Below are 20,995 nucleotides of genomic sequence, written 5' to 3'. Positions count from 1 at the left end.
AAAAAGGGACAGGCACTGAGGGATGGAGCAGAGCTGTGTTGCTCAGGGTGACAAAACTGTGGGCATCGAAAATCCAAAATAGAATAAGGGCCTGTTATTCGAATTTGAAAAGGATTTGTCTAATGGCACCGGGTACATCATCAGTATATAAAAGTCAGTTGCATTTCAGACTTCCAGTTCCAGACCAGAAGGAAATAGAGGTGTCTCCCTAACCCCCCATAAAGCACAGTAAAACCCCTGGGCATTACAAATCCAACAAACGTGAGAATACCGGCCAACCTCCATATATTGCCGTTCCCAGATATCAGGGGTTTTTGTTTGTTTGTTTTACACATAGGAGGTTTGTGGCAACCCGCCTCGAGCAAGCCCATCAGTGCCATTTTTCCAGCTGCATGATTTTTTTTTTACATTTGCTGAACTTTCACAGCATTATTTTTTAATTAAAGTGTGAACATGGTGTTTTTAGATATAGTGCTATTGCACACTTAAAAAACTACAGTATAGTGTAAACATAAGTTTTACAGGCACTGGGAAAGCCGAAAATTGTGGGACTCGCTGTAATGTGATAGTTGCTTTATTGCCGTGGCCTGGAACTGAGCCGGCAACATCTGCGAGGTCTGCCTGTGCTCTGAAGAGTGGAGAGGAGGCAGCAGGCAGATGAAGGCTGCTGAGACCCCGGGAAGGACACAGGGGGTGTCAAAGGAGACCGAGCAGGGTACCTGGACGGCCCCATCCTCCTGGGAGTAGTGACTCCGTGCCCCAGACACGTGTCAGAGAAGTCCTCTATGACCAAAGATTTACGAAGACCGGAAACCTCATAACACAACGTCCAAAATGTCCAGGTCCAATTGGAAAAATCATTCCTCACCACAGGAACCGGGAAAATCTCATCTTCAGTAAAACAAAAGCATGGTTAACAGCTGCAAACACTGAGATGACACAGATGTTGGAATCATCTGACAAGGACTGTAAAACAGCCGTAATAAAATGCTTTGAGGAGCAATTACACACGTGCTTAAAATAAATCCAAAAACCTAGAAAGGCTCAGCAAAGAAATAGAATATACAAAGAACGCAATGGACGCTTCAGATTTAAAAGATGCAATAATTAAAATAAAAGGCTCCCTGCATGGATGGGCCCGACAGCAGAATGGAGGCGACAGAGGAAATAATGATGTAAAGATAAACGATAGAAATGACCGGGACTTCCCTGGTGGCGCGGTGGTTGAGAATCCGCCTGCCAACGCAGGGGACACGGGTTTGAGGCCTGGTCTGGAAGGATTCCACCTGCTGTGGAGCAACTGAGCCTGCGAGCCACAACTAGTGAAGCCCACACACCTAGCGCCTGTGCTCCACAACAAGAGAAGCCGCTGCAACGAGAAGCCCACACACCACAACTAGAGAAAACCCACACACAGCAAGGAAGACACAACACAGGCAAAAAATAAAATCAATCGATCAATTTTATTTAAAAAAAGGAAAGAAATTATTCAATCTGAACACCAGGGAGCACATATTCTGCAGAAGCATGGCAACGGAGTCTCAATGATCTCACATCCCTGGGATCCGAGTCCTAAAAGCAGGGGAGAGAGAGAACCAGACTGGAAAACTATTCAAGGAATAATGGCTGAAATTTCCCCAAACGTGGCAGAAGCCACACATCTACGCATTCATGAAACTCAGGGAACCCCAAACAGGATGAGCCCCCAAGAAAGCCACGCCAAGACATCACAATCCAGCAGAAGAGGAAGCCGTTCCCTGAGTGCAGTGAGACACATGCGGCCTCACTATGGAGGGACCCCACTCACATGACTGTGGACTTACTGGAAACACGAGGCAGGAAGGAAGTGGCACCAACGGTTACAAGCTCTGAAAGAAAAGAGCTGTCGATCCCCAGTTCTGCAGATGGTGAAACTGTGCTCCAGGAATCAAGGGGACATAGAGACCCTCTCGGGTGAAGGAAAACTGAGAGGATTTATCACAAGCAGACCTCCCCTACCTTAACGCCCAAGGGAAGCTCTGGCCCCAGAAAACAGAGGGATCTTGGAACATCAGGAAGCAAGAAAGAAGAACGGGAAAACAAAAATGTGGACACGAGGACAGCGCAGAGGAGAGAACCTCCAAACTGCCCGGGTATTTTTCCTCCACGAGCACCAGCCTCACAGGATTTTCAAATTTTGAGGCAGCAAAAAATCAATTCACAGTGTTCTCATCCAATGATGTTAGCATCTTCTGTTAATCTCCTAACATTTTAAGAAACAAGGATAAAAAGAAAAGTCTTGTTTCAATTCCCAGGCCTGTACAGCGATGGGAGATGCCTGAATTCCATGCAGCACAGAGAACCTGTGGAACACTCAGGCAATCACGACACACCCAGAAGGGCCATGCCTTCACAGTAGAGCCAAAGGGACTCTAGAATGTCCCCAAACGCAGATTTTTCTTTTAAAGCCGTGAAAGAATAAGTTGACCCACAAAGTCACATAATTTCCAAAACATAGTCACGCCGTCTTTAAAGAAAGGGAATAGCATCTGTATACTCAACAATATAACTTTCACATCACCTACACAGTAAATTAAAAACCCTGCATTCAGGCGGAACAGCAGAGGTTAGGGCCTCCCTCAAAGACACAAGGGAGGCAGTGGTGGCCCATCGCACACCAGCCCGGCCCCTGCAGAGACTGAACGGATCAAGGGTGGTGGATGGTGGAGGGCCTCAGACTTCCCCCAGCGCTAAGTCCTGTCACAGCTGCTGTGCAGGGTGGATATTCTTCCCAGGACAGCATTAGGCAGCCTTGGGTCATTTCTCCGCAGCTGTGCGTCTGCTAACTAAGAAGCAGCTCTTCTTCACCCAGGATGCACTGCAGCTCATGTCCACACTTTGCCCAGAGAGAAATTAACTCTCCCTCTTTCACAGCACAGGCCAAAGGGACCCTTGGGATCATGACATCGGGCAGAACATCCCATTTGTCCACAATGTTGATGACATCTTATTAACTGGACCTGATGGGTAGAGGGTGGCGAGTCCTCTGGTATATACTCCGTATGGTGGGAAATGTAAATAAAAGAAAAGAAAAGACATTCAGAGACTCAGAGCTGGCCAAAGCAGTGACTTTTGCGGAGGTCCTGTTCTCCGAGGGCTGCCAGGACCCACCCTGTGTAGTAAAGCACGGGCCTCTGCACCTGGCAACACCTAACACTGAGAAAGAGGCGCAATTTTGGGTGTGCCTCCTGGCTTGTGGAAGCAGCATCCCCCATCCCCGAGGAAACAAGGGGCGTCTCAGGTGATGGAGAAGCTCGCGGGTCTGGGGGAGCCCCAGGAAGGTGGGGCTCTGCCGTGGCTCCAGGCCACAGCACCAGGACCCCAAGTGTCCGGGTGAACCGGAGGCTGTGTGACGTCTCGGCTGAGCCCCAGGGGCAGAGGTGAGGTGCAGCCCTACGGGCTCCTGTCACCACATCCACCACCTGCGACAGAGCGAGACGCCACTTAAAAAGCTGCTCCTGACAGGCCCCTGGTTCCCAGCAGACACTGGCTGACATCAAAGACACGTCAGGTGTCTGTGCAGCGGGAACATCAGGGGTGAGCCGGGTGTTGTCCTTCCCGCCAAGTCACTGGGCTGCAACCCAGCGCTGGATGAGGGGAAACCTGGGGCCACGAACAGGTCCACGGGACAAGGTAAGTCCCACACAGACAGGGTGGGAGGCACAGGATACCTCCACAGCCTCCCCGTCACAGTGACACCCCTCCCTCAGCGGTCCTCGGCAGCTTTACGGCCCGGGTCACGTCTGGGCAGCGCCAGGTTTGGGGGTGGTGTTGCTCTACAGCCCTGTATCTGAAAGATGCTAATGAGGGAGAATGCTGTCGGGGGCAGACATCTGGGTGAGGAACAGGGAAAGCCCTGCTGTGTGGGTGGGAAGAGAGCAGGCAGATGGAAAGAGGTACCCCGACCCGGGGAAAGGAGCAACCGCCCTGCCTGGACCATCAGGGGAACAGAGCGGGAGGAGACAAGGGTGTCCAGGAGGGAGACATGGGCACAGGAGGGGGCACCGGGCACCTGGGCCTTTGAGTGAGGCATTAACGTCCCCACGGAGCCCCACGGCACCCAGGGTCCTCAACAGCCACGGGGACAGGACGCCCGGGTCAGGGGATGGCGGCCGCCTCTGCCTCCGGGCTTACACACTGGGCCTTTGAAGGACGGCCGCGGAGGCAGAGATGGAGGCTCGTCACGAGCCTGGGTCAGGGGCGGAGTGCCGGTCACCCAGAGCGGCCCAACTACAGACACTGCTGGATGTCCAGCGCGTCAGCAGAGGAGCCGAACTCTGAGCCCTTAACCTTGTGTCGTTTCTTATGGAAGGAAATCAGACGCGAGCTGGCAGTGATTTCATCCTGGTGGAGTGGACACGGGGGGATCCTGACTAGCATGTGTGTGTGTGTCTATCGAGGCATGAAGGGCATCCGCTTTCAAGTGTGCAGTTTGATCAGCTTTGGCAAATGTACCAGTTCATGTAGCAGCTGTCACCGCAACCGACGTATAAAACACTGCTGTCACTCCTAAAATTCCATGGCGACCTTTTAGTCCACCCCAAACCCAGACTAAAGAAAACAGCAACCAGCTTTTTCACTAGGTATTAGCTCCACCAAATCTAGAATTTCATAAAAATGGAGCCACAAAGGGGCTTCCTAGGTGGTGCAGTGGTTAAGAATCCGCCTGCCAATGCAGGGGACACAGGTTCGATCCCTGCTCCGGGAAGATCCCACTTGCCGCAGAGCAACTAAGACCGTGCGCCACAACTATTGAGCCTGCGCTTTAGAGCCCGTGAGCCACAACTATTGAGCCCATGTGCTACAACTACTGAAGCCCACATGCCTACAGCCCGTGCTCCGCAACCAGAGAAGCCACGGCAATGAGGAGCCTGTGCACCACAATGAAGAGTAGTCCCCACTCACCGCAACTAAAAGAAAGCCCGCACACAGCAAAACAGACCCAACACAGACAATAAAATAAATATTTTTAAAAATGGAGCCATAAAGTATGTACTGTTCCGTATCTGTCCTCTTTTGTACAATATAATTTTTAAAATTCATTTTTATTAAAAAATACCATTTTATTGGTATCTCATTTTAGTTTTAACTTCATTTCTCTAATAATTGTAGTTGTTAAGCATTTCTTCATTTGCTTCTTGGTCATTTATATATTCTCTTTTTTATTTTTTTTTAATTTTTTGGCTGTGTTGGGTCTTCATTGCTGCGAGCGGGCATTCTCTAGTTGCGGTCAGCAGGGGCTACTGTTCGTCCTGGTGTGCAGGCTCCTCATTGTGGTAGCTTCTCTTGTTGCAAAGCATGGGTTCTAGCACATGGGCTTCAGTAGTTGCAGCACACAGGCTCAGTAGTTGTGGCACATGGAGGGTTCTAGAGCACATGGGCTTCATGACTTGGGGCGTGTGGGCTCAGTAGCTGCGGCACAGCAGCTTAGCTGCTCCAGGGCATGTGGCATCTTCCAGACCAGGGATCCAACCAGTGTCCCCTGTATTGGCAGGCAGATCCTTAACCATTGTGCCACCACTGAAGTCCCTATATATCGTCTTGTGAGAAACGTCTATTCAAATTGTTTTGCTTATGTGGGAACATTTTATTATTATTTATTTGGAACGTCCTTAATTATTCTACATATAAATCCTTTCACAAACACACACACTATACATATATTTTTTTTCTCTTAATCTTGGCTGGTTTCTTCCATTTCCTAACACTGTCTTTTGAAGAGCAAAAGGTTTTAATTTTATGAAGTTCAATAAATCTTTTTTTGTTGTTACTGTCTGTGCTTTTTGTACCTTTCTTAAGAAATGTTTGTCTAACCCAAGGTTGTGAACATTTTCCTTGATGTTTTCTTTTAGGTACTTCATGGTTTTGACTTTAGTTAGGTCTGTGATCTATTTCGCGTGAATTATTATGCATAGTTTGAAGTAAAGGTGAAGGTTCATTTTTTTTTCCAAATAGATATCCAGTTCTTCCACAAACACTTGTTAAGAAGATTATCTTTTCCTCAAGATAATCTCTCTCCTCCTCTCTTAATCAAAAACATCAATTGATCGTGTATGTGTGAGTTTACTTCTGGGATGTCTATGGTTTAGTTTACTACCTACCTGTCCTTATGCAAATACCACACTGGCCATTACATTTGTTCCTTCCATAGAAAGTATGGGAATAAGGTGTCTGATTTTATTTCTCTTCTAAATTCTTCAACTATTTTTTCTCTTGTGTATTCCCACATGCATTTTAGTATCAGCCTGTCAATTGCTATAAAAGCTAGTTCAGGTTTTGATTGGGGTTTCTCTGAATACACATTGATTTAGAGAGAGTTGATATCTTAACAATCCTGAGTCTTTCAATCAATAAATGCAGTATACCTTTTTTTTAGTTCTTTAATTTCTCTTAGCCAAGTACTATAGTTTTCAGTCTTCAGATCTTACACATATATACTTACGTTTATCCCTACATGTTCATAGCGTTTGGTGCTATCGTAGATAGTAGTGTGTTTTAATTTTGCTTTCCAGGTGTTCCTTGTTACTTTATAGAATAAGATCAATTGGGTTTTGAATATTGGCCTTTTATCTGGAGACCTTGCTCCTTCACCTACTGGTTGTAGAAGCTCCTCTGTAGATTCCCTAGGATTACCGCCACACAGGATCATGTCGCCTGGAAATAGAGAGCGTTCTACTCCTTCCATTTCAATCTGCAGGCCTCTTTTCCTCTCCTTGTCTAGCTGCACTGGCCAATGCTGAACAGAAGGCACAAGAGTGTCAGTGTCTGGTTCCCACCCACAGAGGGAAAGCGTTCGGTATGACGTCAGCTAGACGTGGATCCCAGATGCTCTGCGTCTGATTGAGGAAGCTGCCTTCTATTCCTACACAGCTGGGCATTTTATTAATTTTATCAAATCATTGTGTGCATATACTTACACAACAACGTGGGTTTTCTTTGTTAGTGTGTTAACATCAGGTGGATTAACCCAACTGGCTTTCAAAAGTTTAACTAGCCTGACGTCCAAGGATAAACCACACTTGGTTGTGATGTCTTATCCTTTTCACTTACCAATATTTGGCTGAGGATTTTCATATCTGTGTTCTTGAGGGAGACTGGTCTGCAGCTCTCTTCCCTTGCACTGCCTTTGTTTGATTTGAGTCTGGAGTAATGCTTACCTCATGAAATTGCTGTAAAGTGTTTCTTTCCCTTCTATTTTCTGGAAGAGATGGTGTAAAACTATACTATTTCTTCCCCAATGTATACTAGTACATGCCAGTAAGGCCGCTGTGACCAGGAGCTTGCTTTGCTGGAAAATTGTTTTAATTACAAATTCAACGTCTTTAATATTTTTACAGAGTATTTAGATTATTTCTTTTTAGGTGAGTCTGGTAGTCTGTGCCTCTCAAGAGTTGATCCGTTCCATTTAAGTTGTCAAAATTCTGGGCACAGAATTGTCTGTAATATCCGTTTCTCATCCTATAATGTCAGTAAGGTTTGTAGTAATACTGTGTCATTCATTCCAAATATTGGCAAAATATGTCTTCTCTATTTTTCCATGATGTCTCTGGCCAGTGGTTTGTCAATTTTATTGACTATCTTCAACCATCATCTTTGGGGCTCAATCATTTCTGTTGCTGTTAAAAAAGAAACCCACCAGACGTTGTCGTTTTTGCTTTCAGTAGCCGTACATATGTTAAAGACCTTGGGAGAAAAATCCACTATTACGCTGATCTGAATATTCACCACTTTTTGCTCTTCCCTTGTTGCTGAATTTCCAAGTTTCCCTCTAGAATGATTTCCATTCTGCCTGAAGAACTGACTTAGCATTTCTTTTAGAGCAGGTCTGCAGGCAACACATTCTCTCCGGGTTCCTTCCTCTAAGAATGACTATTCTGCTTTCCTTCCTGAAGAAGACATCCAGGAATGCCAGCCGGCTCGCCTTGCCTCTCAGAACTATGAGTCTTCTGACCATAGTGGTTTCTGACGTGAAATCTGTCATCATTCACATCGCTTCTCCTCTGTATGTAACCGGGCACTTTTCTCTGGATGCTTCCATCGTTTCCCACTGTTTTGTTATGACTGTGATGGGAGGGCATCGTTTTCAAAACATCTGATTTTTCATTTGTTGAGGATCTTGGATGTGTAATTGATGACTTTCAACAAATCTGTACACTGGTCAGTATTTATTTCCTCAAACATATTTTTCCTCATTGATATCATTCTCATTTTGCTGGGAAATCATTGATACAAATTGTCTCACAGATCCTGGGTGTGTGTTCATTTTTTAAACTCTTCTTTGCCTCCAACCTGCACTCTTACCCACCCCCTGCCTGGAGAAGGAACCTGCAGAGTGAGAGGAAGAGTTCTGCCCAGGGGAGGAAGGGGCACTGAGGCGGCAGAATTACTCAGAGGTTCTGAAGAAGGGAGATGAAAAAAGATGGTGCTGAATTACAGACATAAGGAAGTCAGTGAAGGGAGGTGTTTGGGGAAGAGAAAGTGCCCAGTCCCAGGTCAGGAGGCAGGGCTGTGCTTCATTCTAAACAACGGTGATCAGTCTTGCCAGCCTCTCCCCACGTGTCCCGCTCTCCTGGGGTCATCCTATTTATGGCTGTCCCGCTGGCTCCTCCAGGCAACCAAGGCAGAGAGGGGAAGCGCTTTCAGTTCCGCAGTCTCCTGCACTTCACGCCCGACCAGAAGATACACACCGCTATGGTCCTTGAGCCCTAAACAATGCCCCCTTAGGACTTCCCTGGCGGTCCAGTGGTTAGGACTCCACACTTCCACTGACGGGGGCGTGGGTTTGATCCCTCGTTGTTGGGGAACTAAGATCCCGCAGGCTGCATGGCGAGGCCAAAAAATAAGAAAATGTTAAAAATTTTAAAACAATGTCCCTGATCCATTCCAAGACTCAAGACGTCTTGTCTGTGTCATCACATCAGCCTCCTCCCTAGTCCTCCACTCCAGGCCCCACTCCTCACTTCCCTTCATTCCTCTCACCACCTCCACAGGGCTCTTCCTATAACTGTATCGGGTCTGAGCCTGCCCTGCTCAAAACCCTTCCAACAGTTTCACCTTCGAAACAAAGTCAACGTGCCCCCCCTGATATTCAGGGCTGTCAGTGAGCAGCCCCAGCAAACACTCGCCCTCCCCAACCAGACTCATCACACTTAACCACATCTGCCCCCGACACACACACACCCAGAGCTCCTGACCTACTCTGCGCCCCTCGGCCAGTGTGAACAGAGCCACCTCCTCCCCAACCTGCCAGACCAAGACGCCTTTCTTTCTCATTCAACTCAGCTATAAACATAACTAGTGCTAGAGGTTCGTGTAAGCTTTATATGAGAAAATCATGTGAATGACTTAAAATACTGGTCAACACACCATCCAGAAGCCAGATTAATGTTGGAGTTTTACGATTAATAGAGTTAATTATCAACAGAGCCCTCTTGCATTACATTCTCTACATGGTGGGAATCCTTTAAAATAGAAAGCTGTTAGGGGCTTCCCTGGTGGCCAAGAGGTTATGAATCCGCCTTCCCATGCACGGGACATGGGTTGGATCCCTGGTTGGGGAACTAAGATCCCACATGCCCCGGGAAAGCTAAGCCTGGGTGCTCTGGAGCCCACACGCCACAATTATAGAGCCCGTGCGCTGCAATTACTGGGCCCACGATCTAGAGCCTGTGCGTTGCAATGAAGATCCCGCGTGCCTTAGCTAAGACCAAACACAGCCAAATAAATAAATAAATAAATATTTTGTAATATTCCCCTGTTCTCCACTTACCCCTCTCCCTACCCTTTATGTACTTATTTATTTATTTATTTACTTACTTACTTACTTATTTATTTACTTTTGGCCGTGTTGGGTCTTTCTTGCTGCCCATGGGCTTTCTCTAGTTGCCACTAGCGGGGGCTATTCTTCCTTGCAGAGCTCAGGCTTAGTGCAGTGGCTTCTCTTGTTGCAGAGCATGGGCTGTAGGCATGCAGGCTTCAGTAGTTCTGGCACGAGGGCTTCAGTAGTTGTGGCTCGCGGGCTCTAGAGCGAGGCTCACTAGTCGTGGTGCACGCAGTCAGTTGCTCCACGGCATGTGGGATCTTCCCGGACCAAGGATCGAACTCGAGTCCTGAATTGGCAGGTGGATTCTTAACAACTGTGCCACCAGGGAAGTCCCTCCCTAACCTTGAAAGAAAGAGAGAGAGAGAGAGAGAGAGAGAGAGAGAAAGAAAGAAAGAAAGAGAGAGAAAGAAAGGAAGGAAGGAAGGAGGGAGGGAAGGAAGGGAAAGGAAGAAAGAAAGGAATCTGTTTGTACTCTCTGCTGTCTAAAATCTTCCCATTGCTTTAAAGGTAAAATCCAAACTACATACATAGCACTGAAGGTCCTGTGCAGCAAGGCGCCAGCCTTCGCCTAATGGCTCACAATTCTGAGAACAGCTCAGATCTCTCTGGTCAAGGACGCCTCCACCACCCACGGCCACCACCCCTGAGCTCACTACTGCTCATCCACCCACCAGAAGGACACCTCACAACCAGGACCCAGGCTTCAGGATGTCTACCTGCTCAGGAAACTCACTGTTCCCAGTATTCCTTTTTCTTCCCAGTTGTAAGAGTCTCACAAGATTATAACTGAATTGTCATGTAAATATCTGTAATGTCTGTTTTCATTCATCTGAGCCCCACAAGTTCAGGGAAGAAATTGGCAGCTTCCCAATGAATCTCCAGGGTCTGGCGCCATGACTGAACACGGTCACTGCTCAACAAAACTGACGGACTGGACCAGCTGACAGAAGAAAGGAACAAAGCCTGCATCTACAGTAGCTCAGGAAAAGGAAGTGACTTGCCTCACATCCCACAGCCTCTACGAGAAGCAGAGTAAGACCTGGAACGGGAATTGGGGTGGCCCCTGGGCCCTGCCCTGCCTCTTCCGGCCTCACCTTCTGGGATCACATCACTCCCTGGACTGGGATTTGGCACAAGGTGGAGGCAGGACAGGCAGGCGGAGTGAGAAATGGGGGATCTGGTGACTCTCAGATCTGGCCCAAAAGGTCCCCAGAGACTGCTGTCTCCTCGGCCCCATCCTGCAGGGAGGGCAGAGGAGGGCTGATGAGGAGCCCGAGACATGGGACACACAGCCTGCACTTGGTCACACCCTGGGCGTCTATCTGTCCTGCTGGCTCTGTGGACTGTGTAAGACACCAGCACGGAAGAGCCACGGGAGGCAGAGCCACGATCCCCACCCTCACCGCCCTTCTCTGCCTCGCTGAGCTTTGGGGAGAGGACGGGGGATGGGGTCCCTCCCCTCCAAGGTCTAAATGCTGAGAGACCCCAGGTCTCAGGAGATCAGCGGGGGCAGAACCGGGCAGGGAGGCGAGATGTGCTCACCCCCGACCTGACCCCAGCACTCAGGGCCGAGACCAGACCTGGAGCATCTGTGATGGGGGGTGGGGGATGGGCGCTCACAGGGAACGCTCTCCCAGGGCTGAGCCGGGACCCACGAGACCAGGTCCAGGCAGGTGAGAACCCCACAGACTCCGGCTTCAACCCAACAACCCCCTGGTCATCTGGTCATCTGGGGGGAGCAGAGTGTGTCTGAGATGATGGTGACCAGTCTGGAAGGGGCTGGGGGGTGACAGATGGGGAAACTGAGGGGAGGAGGGCACCCCTGACACTTCAGGTCTGGTTCCTTTCCAGGGCTCCTCCCCAAACCGTCCGTCTGGGCTGACCCAGGCTCCAGGGTCTCCAAGGGGAGACTCTGACCAGCTGGTGTCAGGGGTCTCTGTGGGCTGATGGCTAACATATGTATAAAAAGAATATCTCTAGCATCTAGAAGACTAAGGCCCCACAGGACTCCAGGAACAAGGCCAGTGTCCCCTCGGATCCTCGAGTCCCGCACTGCAGGGTGGTATCAGTGTGCTCCTCACAGCAGGCACGCTGGTCAGAGAGGAGGGACCCCTGCCCCTGGTGGTGACAGGTAAGAGGGAGGACCCGGGTCCCCTCCCACTGTGCGCCCCTCCTCCCAGGCAGGGGGAGCAGAGTGTGGGCTCAGGGGGACCTCTCGCCTCGCAGCCCACACCTGGGGGGAGTGGGGTGAATGGCCCCCCTTAACACAGTCCCTCCCCCGCCCTCAAGAGGGCACAGAGCCCCCTCCCTCTGGGCCCAGCCAAGCCCTGTGGGGCCTCAGCAGGGAGTGTGTCCCTGGCATGTAGCTCACAGTGTGCAGCGGGCACTCTGCACCTGCTGACAGAGGCAGGCGCTGACCCGCCCCACACAGCACATCGAGGGCATGGAGGACCTATGGGAGGGGACAGGCCTGTGCCCTGTGGGCCCCGAGAAAACCTCCCATGGGGGAACCTGCAGATGCTATGATCCTCCCAGCTCCCTCCCCATGTGTGGTCACACCCCAGGCACCCTCTGCATCTCCAGGTCACAGGTGAGGGCCCCCAGCCCCATCTAGTTCCTGGACCCCTGACCTAAGCCTTGTGCCCAATGAGACCTGGGAACAACAGGGCGGTCAGGGGCACTGTCGTCCTGGGGCAGAACCACTGGCAGGAGGCTTGGGAGGGACCAGGGAGAACTGTGACTGCAGCCCCAGGGAGCACTGTGGGGCGTGTGTCCCTCTCGGGGCCACTGTCCTTGCCCTGCAGGCATGTACAGGGAGCCTCCTTCTCAGCCCAGCAGGGCTCACTCATGCTCCTTGGACACAGCCTCACCCTCGCATGTTGCTCAGAGGCCGGATTTCACAGATTCGCTCTGACCAAGGACGAGGAGGTCACACCTCCCCTCCGTCTTGAGGGCCAGCACAGTCCTGACCTCCCCCTTGGCCATGTGAGCCCCACCCACAGGGGCCGGTACAGAGGCTACAGTGGACACAACCTCTCCTATGCGGGGTCGGCCCCCAGGGCCCCCCTGCACATCCTGGTCGCAGGGGAGGAGCCCCTGTCCTGGCCCATGTCCTGACTCTCTGCTCAGGGCATTGGGCCCAGGGTCCGCCCTGGGGGTGATGGGTCCAGGGAGAGGGACGAGAGGCTGAGAAGGGGCATGGTCTATAGGGAAAGGGTGTGAGGAAAAGGGAGAGGGGACATGAAGATTAAAGAGACCCACACAGAGGGGCTGAGAGCAGCCGAGAGGGCATCACAGGGAGGGTCCCTGGAGAGAGGACGGTGGTCCCTCAGCTCAGGGTCAAGGGTGTGTGTGGCGGTGGCTCTCTACACATCACACCTTCCTCTCCCCCAGGAATGTACAAGAAACCCTCCCTCTCAGCCCAGCCAGGGCCCTTAGTGCCCTGGGGAAGGAAGGTCACCCTGCAGTGTGCCTCTGAGGTCTGGTCTGACTCCCGCCTTCTGTCCAAGGAGGGGTCACTGGCTCCTCCCCAGCACCTTCGTCTGCAGGACCCAGCTGCACCCTTTCAGGCCAACTTCACCTTGAGTCCTGTGACCTCAGCCCACAGTGGGACCCACAGGTGCTACAGCTCACACAGCACTTCCCCCACCTTGGCTGGGAAAATGCCCACCTGAGGGAGGGAGAAAAAAGGCAGGTGGCCTCTGTGGCCACTGTCCGTGGTGTTGATTTCTAGGAGCCCTTAGACTCAATGCGCCTTGGAATCAGCCGCACAAGGTGAAGGGCAGAGTGAAGGTGGCCTCTCATTGTCAGGTCAAGGAGGTGGTGGATTTCACTGGACAGCTACATGTAAATCAATGAAATGAGAACATGCCCTCATACCACATATAAAAATAAACTCAAAATAGTTTCAAGACCTAAATGTAAGACATGACACCATAAAACTCCTAGAAGAGAACACAGGCCACACGCTCTCTGAAAAAAAATTGTACCAATATTTTCTTAGATCAGTCTCCCAAGGAAAAAGAAACAAAAGCAAAAATGAACAAATGGAACCTGATCACACTTACAAGCTGTTGCACAGCACAGGAAATCATCAACAAATTGAAAAGACAACATACACAATGGGAGAAAATAGTTGCAAATGATACGATCAAAGTATACAAACTCTCATACAACTCAAAATCAAACAAACAACCCATTCAAAAAAACAGACAGAAGAACTGAATAGACATTTCCCAAAAACTATGCAGATGGCCAACAGGCACATGAAAAGGTGGTCAACATTGTCAATTAGTAGAGAAATGCCAGTCAAAACCACCATGAGGTATCACCTCCGTCAGAATGACTATCATCAAAACTACAAATAATAAACACTGAAGAGGGTGTGGAGAAAAGGGAACCCTCCGACACTGTGGGTGGGAATGTACTTTGGAGAACACTATGGAGAACAGTATACAGGATCCTTGAAAACCTAAAAAAAGAGCTACCATATGATCCAGCAACCCAGTCCTGGCTATATGTAACCAGAAAAAAAGAAAACTCTAATTCAAGAGGTACATGCACTTCACTGTTCACAGCAGCACTATTAGCAACACCCAAGACATGGACGCAACCCAGGTGCCCATCAACAGATGAGGGATTAAGAAGCTGTGGTGTACAGGGGAATTCCCGGGAGGTCTATTGGTTAGGTCCCTGGGCTTTCACCGCCAAGTGCCTGAGTTTGATCCCTGGTCAGAGAACTAAGATCCCACAAACCATGCGGCATGCCAGAAAAGAAAAAGGGATGGGGAGGAGGAGGAGGAGGAGGAGGAGGGGGAGGAGGAGGAGGAGGAGGAGGAGGGGGAGGAGGAGGAGGGGGAGGAGGAGGAGGAGGGGGAGGAGGAGGAGGGGGAGGAGGAGGAGGGGGAGGAGGAGGAGGGGGAGGAGGAGGAGGGGGAGGAGGAGGAGGAGGGGGAGGAGGAGGAGGGGGAGGAGGAGGAGGGGGAGGAGGAGGAGGAGGAGGGGGAGGAGGAGTGATCTTGTGCAGGGAACACTTTGGACCTTTAAAGGCACTTTTCTTCCAGCTTACAGCCATCCTCTCTGTGGCCATCAGAGGGCACATAAGAGACACGGCAGAGTCTGTCCTTGGACTAAGACCATGTTCAGAATGAGACACACCCTAGACTGCTTGTTGAACAGAGACATTATTTCCCCCAAATGAGTGTCTGCCCTCAGGAAACGCCAGGTGAGTCCGGGAGAGACGATGCTCCCAGCTGGTCCAGCAGAGGAGCCTAAACACCCTTCAGTGAGGGAGTCCTCACACTGTGCGGGTGAAATGAACCCCCCTCCTACACCATCAGCTCCCACAGCTCTGCACATCACAGCATGAGACACTTCAAGGTGAGAAACTCAGTAAGAAGCCCTGGACTGGGAGTCTGAACAATATGGTTCCAGTAAGAGTATCAGCTGCTGGCTGCTGAATGTGGATAAATCACATGTCCCTTCTTGGGCAGTTTTTGCCTCTCTTTAAAACAATAAAGCAAGTAGTATTGCAAAGTGTGAGGCTTACATGAGATGACGCAGGTTATAAAACATATATATTACTACTATTATTAAGTATTTGCATCTCTGGGACAGTCGTCCACCAAAGCCCACCTAGAGCCAGGAGCTTCAGTGCAGGTCTATCCCTACATATGGATCCTCAGGGGCTAGATTCCCTGGAAGGTCACCTGGAAATAACTGGGCCCTGACTCAGGGTGAGGGAGACCCCTGGTCCCCTGAGTGGAGGAGGTGGTGTGTGACGCTCTCAGGTCTCTTCAGGTGCCGCCTAACCTCATCCCCATGTCTCTCCTTTGAAACTGCGACAGATATCTGTGCACCCTTCTCATTTTATTTCCTGTGTGAATTAACTATCTTTTCTTCCTTCCATTTCTGCTCTCACTATGAGGCATTCTAGAAAATTTAATCAACAATTTTATGCAAGATGATGGAACAGGAAGTCCCAGCCCACATTCCCTGGCAGAAACACTGATAAAACAATGGTATTTTGGGCAAATAACTTTTAGGGAACAATAGAAAATGACCTGCAACATTTCAAATGAGCGTGAAACTAAGAAAAACCACTTCGAAAAGGATGAAAGGAGCAGTTTCCATATCCCCCATCACCCCTCCCCCAAGCTGGCACAGCGCAGCCCTGAGGGTCCCTCCCTCCTGCCCAGGCTTCCTCCTCCCTCAGAGGAGAGGGAGGGAGGCTGTACCCACATCCCAGGCTCCGGGCGCTGCCTCAGGGACCTCCTGGCCCCTCCCCTCCCTCAGAACACAAGGCCACAGGCACACGTGGGGCAGCAAAGAAGGGAGAAAAGGGACAGGGGCTCTAGCAGCCTCACAGCCTGGCGGGATGGAGAGGAGGACGGATCCTGAGACTCCTCCCTCAGGGGGAGGAACGTGGAGCTCGCCCCCAGCCCCCGCACCCCCTGCGCTCCTCCAGGGAAGGGGCGCCCAGCTCTGCAGGACACGGCGGAGGCACACAACGCGGAATCCTCTCCCCAGGAGGAGGATGTGGAGCGCGCACGTCCACAGAACACGTCCGAGAGGCTCCCGAACCTCGAACTGGGCTGATCTGCAAAATCTCACCAAGAAGACGGGAAGAGGCGTCTGCTTCTTCCAACACACAGACACCAGAGCAAAGCTACATGACACACGAAGAACCAGGGTATGTGACACTGCCAAAGGAAAAGGATAAAGAGTGCAAAATGAAGATCTATTGTAGGAAACCAGAGAGGACGCAGAGGACAGGAACTTGGAAAAACCTGTGGCGCCCACATGACGGCTGAGTGACTGTAAACATGTTCTGAAAACAGAACCAGTCTCAAAGGAAAACTGACTGCGATAAGGCAGTCAGGTAGCCCGATGGTGCCAGCTCCGGGTTGAAGCTTAGCTATACTCCCTAGTAGTGATAATATACACAAGGCGTTCTGTTTTGTCTCTTCTAAGTCTCATGCCTTGTGTTTTTCATTATTTTGTTTTACAATTTGGTCTCTGCTAGAATGCTTTTGATCTTTCTCAATAAATATGCCATGGGAATCAGAGCTCGGGGCTCTGGACTGGCTTGGTCTTGAGTCCCCGGACCCCATGCTTTCCTATACTCTGTGAATTTTCTTAATCACACCCTGCCACTCACATTCAGGTTCGTTCGTGTGGAGGTTACCTCCACATCTATGAGTTGCCTAATTATTCAAAATAATTGCCTTAAAGAAGCCCCGTGAACTGATCTCCCACAAGGGTGCCAAGACACAATGGGAAAGGACAGTCCCTTCCATAAATGGTGCTGGGAAACAAGAAGAAAACATGCAGAAAACATGTGGACCCTCAGCTCACAGCATGCATGAAATCAACTCAAAATGGATCAGAGACTCAAACATAAGGCCTGAAAGCATAAAACCAGAAGAAAAAAGCATAGGGAAAAGCTTCATGACATGGGTTTGGACAATGTTCTTTTGGATATGATACCAAAAGCACAGGCAGCAAAGGCAAAAATAGACACCGGGGAGTGCATCCAATTAAACGCTTCTACACAGCAAAGGAAACAGCCAGCAGAGGAAAAAGGCACCGTACAGAATGGGAGGAGATATTTGCAAACCAGATATCTGATAAGGAGCTACTTGTCAAAATATATATGGAACTCACACAACTCAATGCATGGTAATAACAACCCAAGTTTAAAGTGGGCAAAGGACTGAACAGGCATTTCTAAAAATAACTCATCCAAATGGCCAAACAGGACGTGAAAAGGTGCTCAGCATCCCTCAGCCTCAGGGAAAAGCAAATCAAAACTACAACGAGAGATGACCTCACACCTGTTAGAATGGCTGTTATGAAACAGACAAAAGATAACAAGCGTTGGCAGAAGGTCGGAGGAAAGGGAACCTTGTACCCTCTTGGTGGGAACGCAAGTTGGTGCAGCCACCAATGGAAACAGTATTAAGTTTCCTCAAACAATTCAAAATAGAACCACCTACCATCAGATCCGGCAATTCCACATCCAAGCATCCATCCACAACAGAGGAAACCAGGATCTCAGGGAGACGTCTGCTCTCCTGTGTTCACTGCAGCTTCATTCACAGTGGCCAGGATACAGGAACCACTTCCATGTCTGTCGATAAATGAAGAGAGAAAGAAAATGTGAGATACACACACACACACACACACTCACACACACACACAGATGCTCACTATCCGCGGTCATGGATATGATAATTAGCTTCATTGTGGTCATTATTTCACAATGAAAATATACATCATAACGTGAAGTTGTAAATACCAGGGTGAGTCAAACATTATCCACATTCCAGTTTTATTAAAACTTCTGTACATTCTACCGCCAGGCTGCAGATAATTGTTGACTCACCCTCATCCATCTTAAATATATACAATTTGTGTCAATTATACTTCAATAAAGTTGAAAATGTTTTCTTTCATTTAATTACACCAAGCACGTGGGCAGTGATTCCGTGTCTAATGTTAGGCAGTTTCTCCCATGTGTAATATATGTGTTTACATTTCTATTTCTGAACGAGGATGCATTCTCCTCCTCCTGTAGAGAAGACCATGTGCTAATTATAGTTTACCTGAACGGAGGACTCATCTACACGTGTGTGCATGTGCACACCTGTGTGTCTATATGTACACCTCTGCATGCATGTGTGGGCATTTCTGTGCACAGGTCTGTATTTGTCTAATTTTGTTTCTTTTTTAATACATGTATGTATGTAAGCATGCACGGGCTGTGTTGGGTCTGTGTTGCTGCGCGCGGGCTTTCTCTCATCGTGGACACCCGGGGCTACTCCTCATTGCGGTGTATGCGCTTCTCATTGCCTTGGCTTCTCTTATTGCCGAGCATGGGCTCTAGGTGCACAGGCTTCAGGGGTTGTGGCACATGGGTTCCATAGTTGTGGACTGCAGGCTCTACATCAAAAGCTCAGTAGCTGTGGCACACGGGCTGAGTTGTGCCGGGGCACGTGGAGTCTTCCTGGACCAGCGATCAAACCCAGGTCCCCTGCATTGCCAGGGGGATTCTTAACACTGCACCACCAAGGAAGCCATGTGTTTGTATAATTTTAAAAAGGTCTTTTTTTTTTGCCATTTTTTTCTCACTGTTGCATCTCGCTTTCTCCATTATAACAGTTAGTAATCTTTTCAGTATGAAAACACTAAATATCTAAGAACTTGCATCTCTGGAAATGCCTTCTTTCACCCTCTTTCCTCTTTATCAAGTTACTTGAAAACATGTTCTTATTTCAAATGAAGCGTGTGACTCAGCTCCTGGGAGGGGAGAGTACAGGTGACGGGGAAGGGATGCACCCCCTGAAGCCTCCTTATTGTTAGAGAACCTCAGACTGAAACCTCCAACCTTGCCAGGGCACCATGATGACCGCTCACCTGACTTGTCTCTCAGCAGGAGGTCCTGATAAAGAACTGGGTGCTGCCACCAACAACCAACCCGGAGGATTCGGGAGGGGCCGGAAGGAGGAGGGAGGAGAAGACATTTCCTGCCCTAACCTCCCAGAAGCCCTCCCGCTGGGATTCGTCTTGGCTGAGAGAGGCGCTCCCACCAGGAAGGACCCTCAGTCACCAAATACGGGCCCAGGAAGACGACGGGCCAGAGACAACCCGGAACCCACCCCATCCCCATAAACCCTGAGACGGGGAGCCCCGGGCACAGCGGTCCTCCTGGCTCCCCTCACCTGCTGCTCTCCGCCCGGGCGCCCCTTCCCAATAAAGACGTCTGCTTTGTCAGCACGTGTGTCCTTCACACAACTCATGTCCCAGGGTTGCACAAGAGCCCCCTCGCGGGCCTGGAAGGGGTCCCCCTTCTGCAACACTAGCTTTACTCTCATGAAGACGCAGCCTGACGTGGTGGCTTTAGGGCTGGGACACAGCTCCCACAGGGCAGATGTGGTGCCCAGAATCCCAGCATTTAGGGATTGTCCCTCTGATGACTCTTTCACTTTTGTCCCTTAAAAATCATTTGGCTCAGGATAAAATTCCTCCTAATTAATTCCCTGGAGGTACTTCTCCAATATCTTCTGGCATCACCTTTTGGTAAGGGGGTCGTCTGGTCCCAATGAGGTTGTCATTCCCTTGATGGTGATTTGCATTTGGTACCAGAAGTAGTTTCAGGACATGTGTAGCACCGCAGGCCAGAATCCCTTAATGTTTGTTTAGCTGAAATTTCATAAATAGAATTAACCATTTCAAACTGGACAATTCAGTGCAAGACACGGTGGGTTTTTTTTTAATTTACACTTCATTTTCTTCATTTCCCACGAAGGGTCAAGATACACATATCGCTTTTAAATACACGTGAACTAGCACTTTGTTGGCCTGTCCTCATCTCTAAAAAATGTTCAATGCTTCTTCCTTGAGCGGCTCCCACACGTCATGCGCTGCTTTCCTTCCGACACTTACAACAGATGTGACGTTGGCCCTCCTCATTCTAGTCCCCAAGTACCTAGACTTTCCATTTCTGCTCTCTCCATGCTGCATTCTGCACCATGTCCTCACTACTGTATTCCCGCTTCACCACTGGCCCTTCAGCTCTCTTGTCCTCGATGCAATGACTTTTTTGAATGTGTTGATTCTACTGGATTTCTCACATCTAAAATTTCTAAGTCTTTTCAACAACCACCTGTTCTTCTGTAAAATAATCCATATGTCGCCTCCCTTTATTGTTCAGATATTTAAACGCGTTTAATTTACAGGGACTCTGATATTGTCCTGTTCATTCTACTTCCGTGCCTAGGACACCCCCACCGGTCAGCAGACTGCAGTCTGTAGCACTGTCATCATCATTGGGCTCACTCTGATGTCCACTCCTGCTAAAGCCTCTCCTCTCATAGGAGGTTTCTGCAGGGCGGTCCTGGGAGTCAGGCTGACCAGGGGACACGGCTGCAGCAGCTCCTTCCTGTGGGGACCATGGTCTCTGACTCAGCATCTGCTCAGAGCTGGGCCCTCAGGGATGGTCCAATGGGAGCCTCACACTCTCACGGTGGGGTGGACGCCCATGGCTAACAGCCCTGGACTGAGTCTGTTTCCTGCCACACGGGAGGCTGCTCACTGCTGACCATGGACTTGGGGCCGTGAGCAGAGCTATCC

This window comes from Hippopotamus amphibius, chromosome 16 (genome assembly GCF_030028045.1).
Source record: "Hippopotamus amphibius kiboko isolate mHipAmp2 chromosome 16, mHipAmp2.hap2, whole genome shotgun sequence".
Lineage (NCBI taxonomy): Eukaryota > Metazoa > Chordata > Mammalia > Artiodactyla > Hippopotamidae > Hippopotamus > Hippopotamus amphibius.
Note: the sequence above shows the minus strand (reverse complement) of the source record.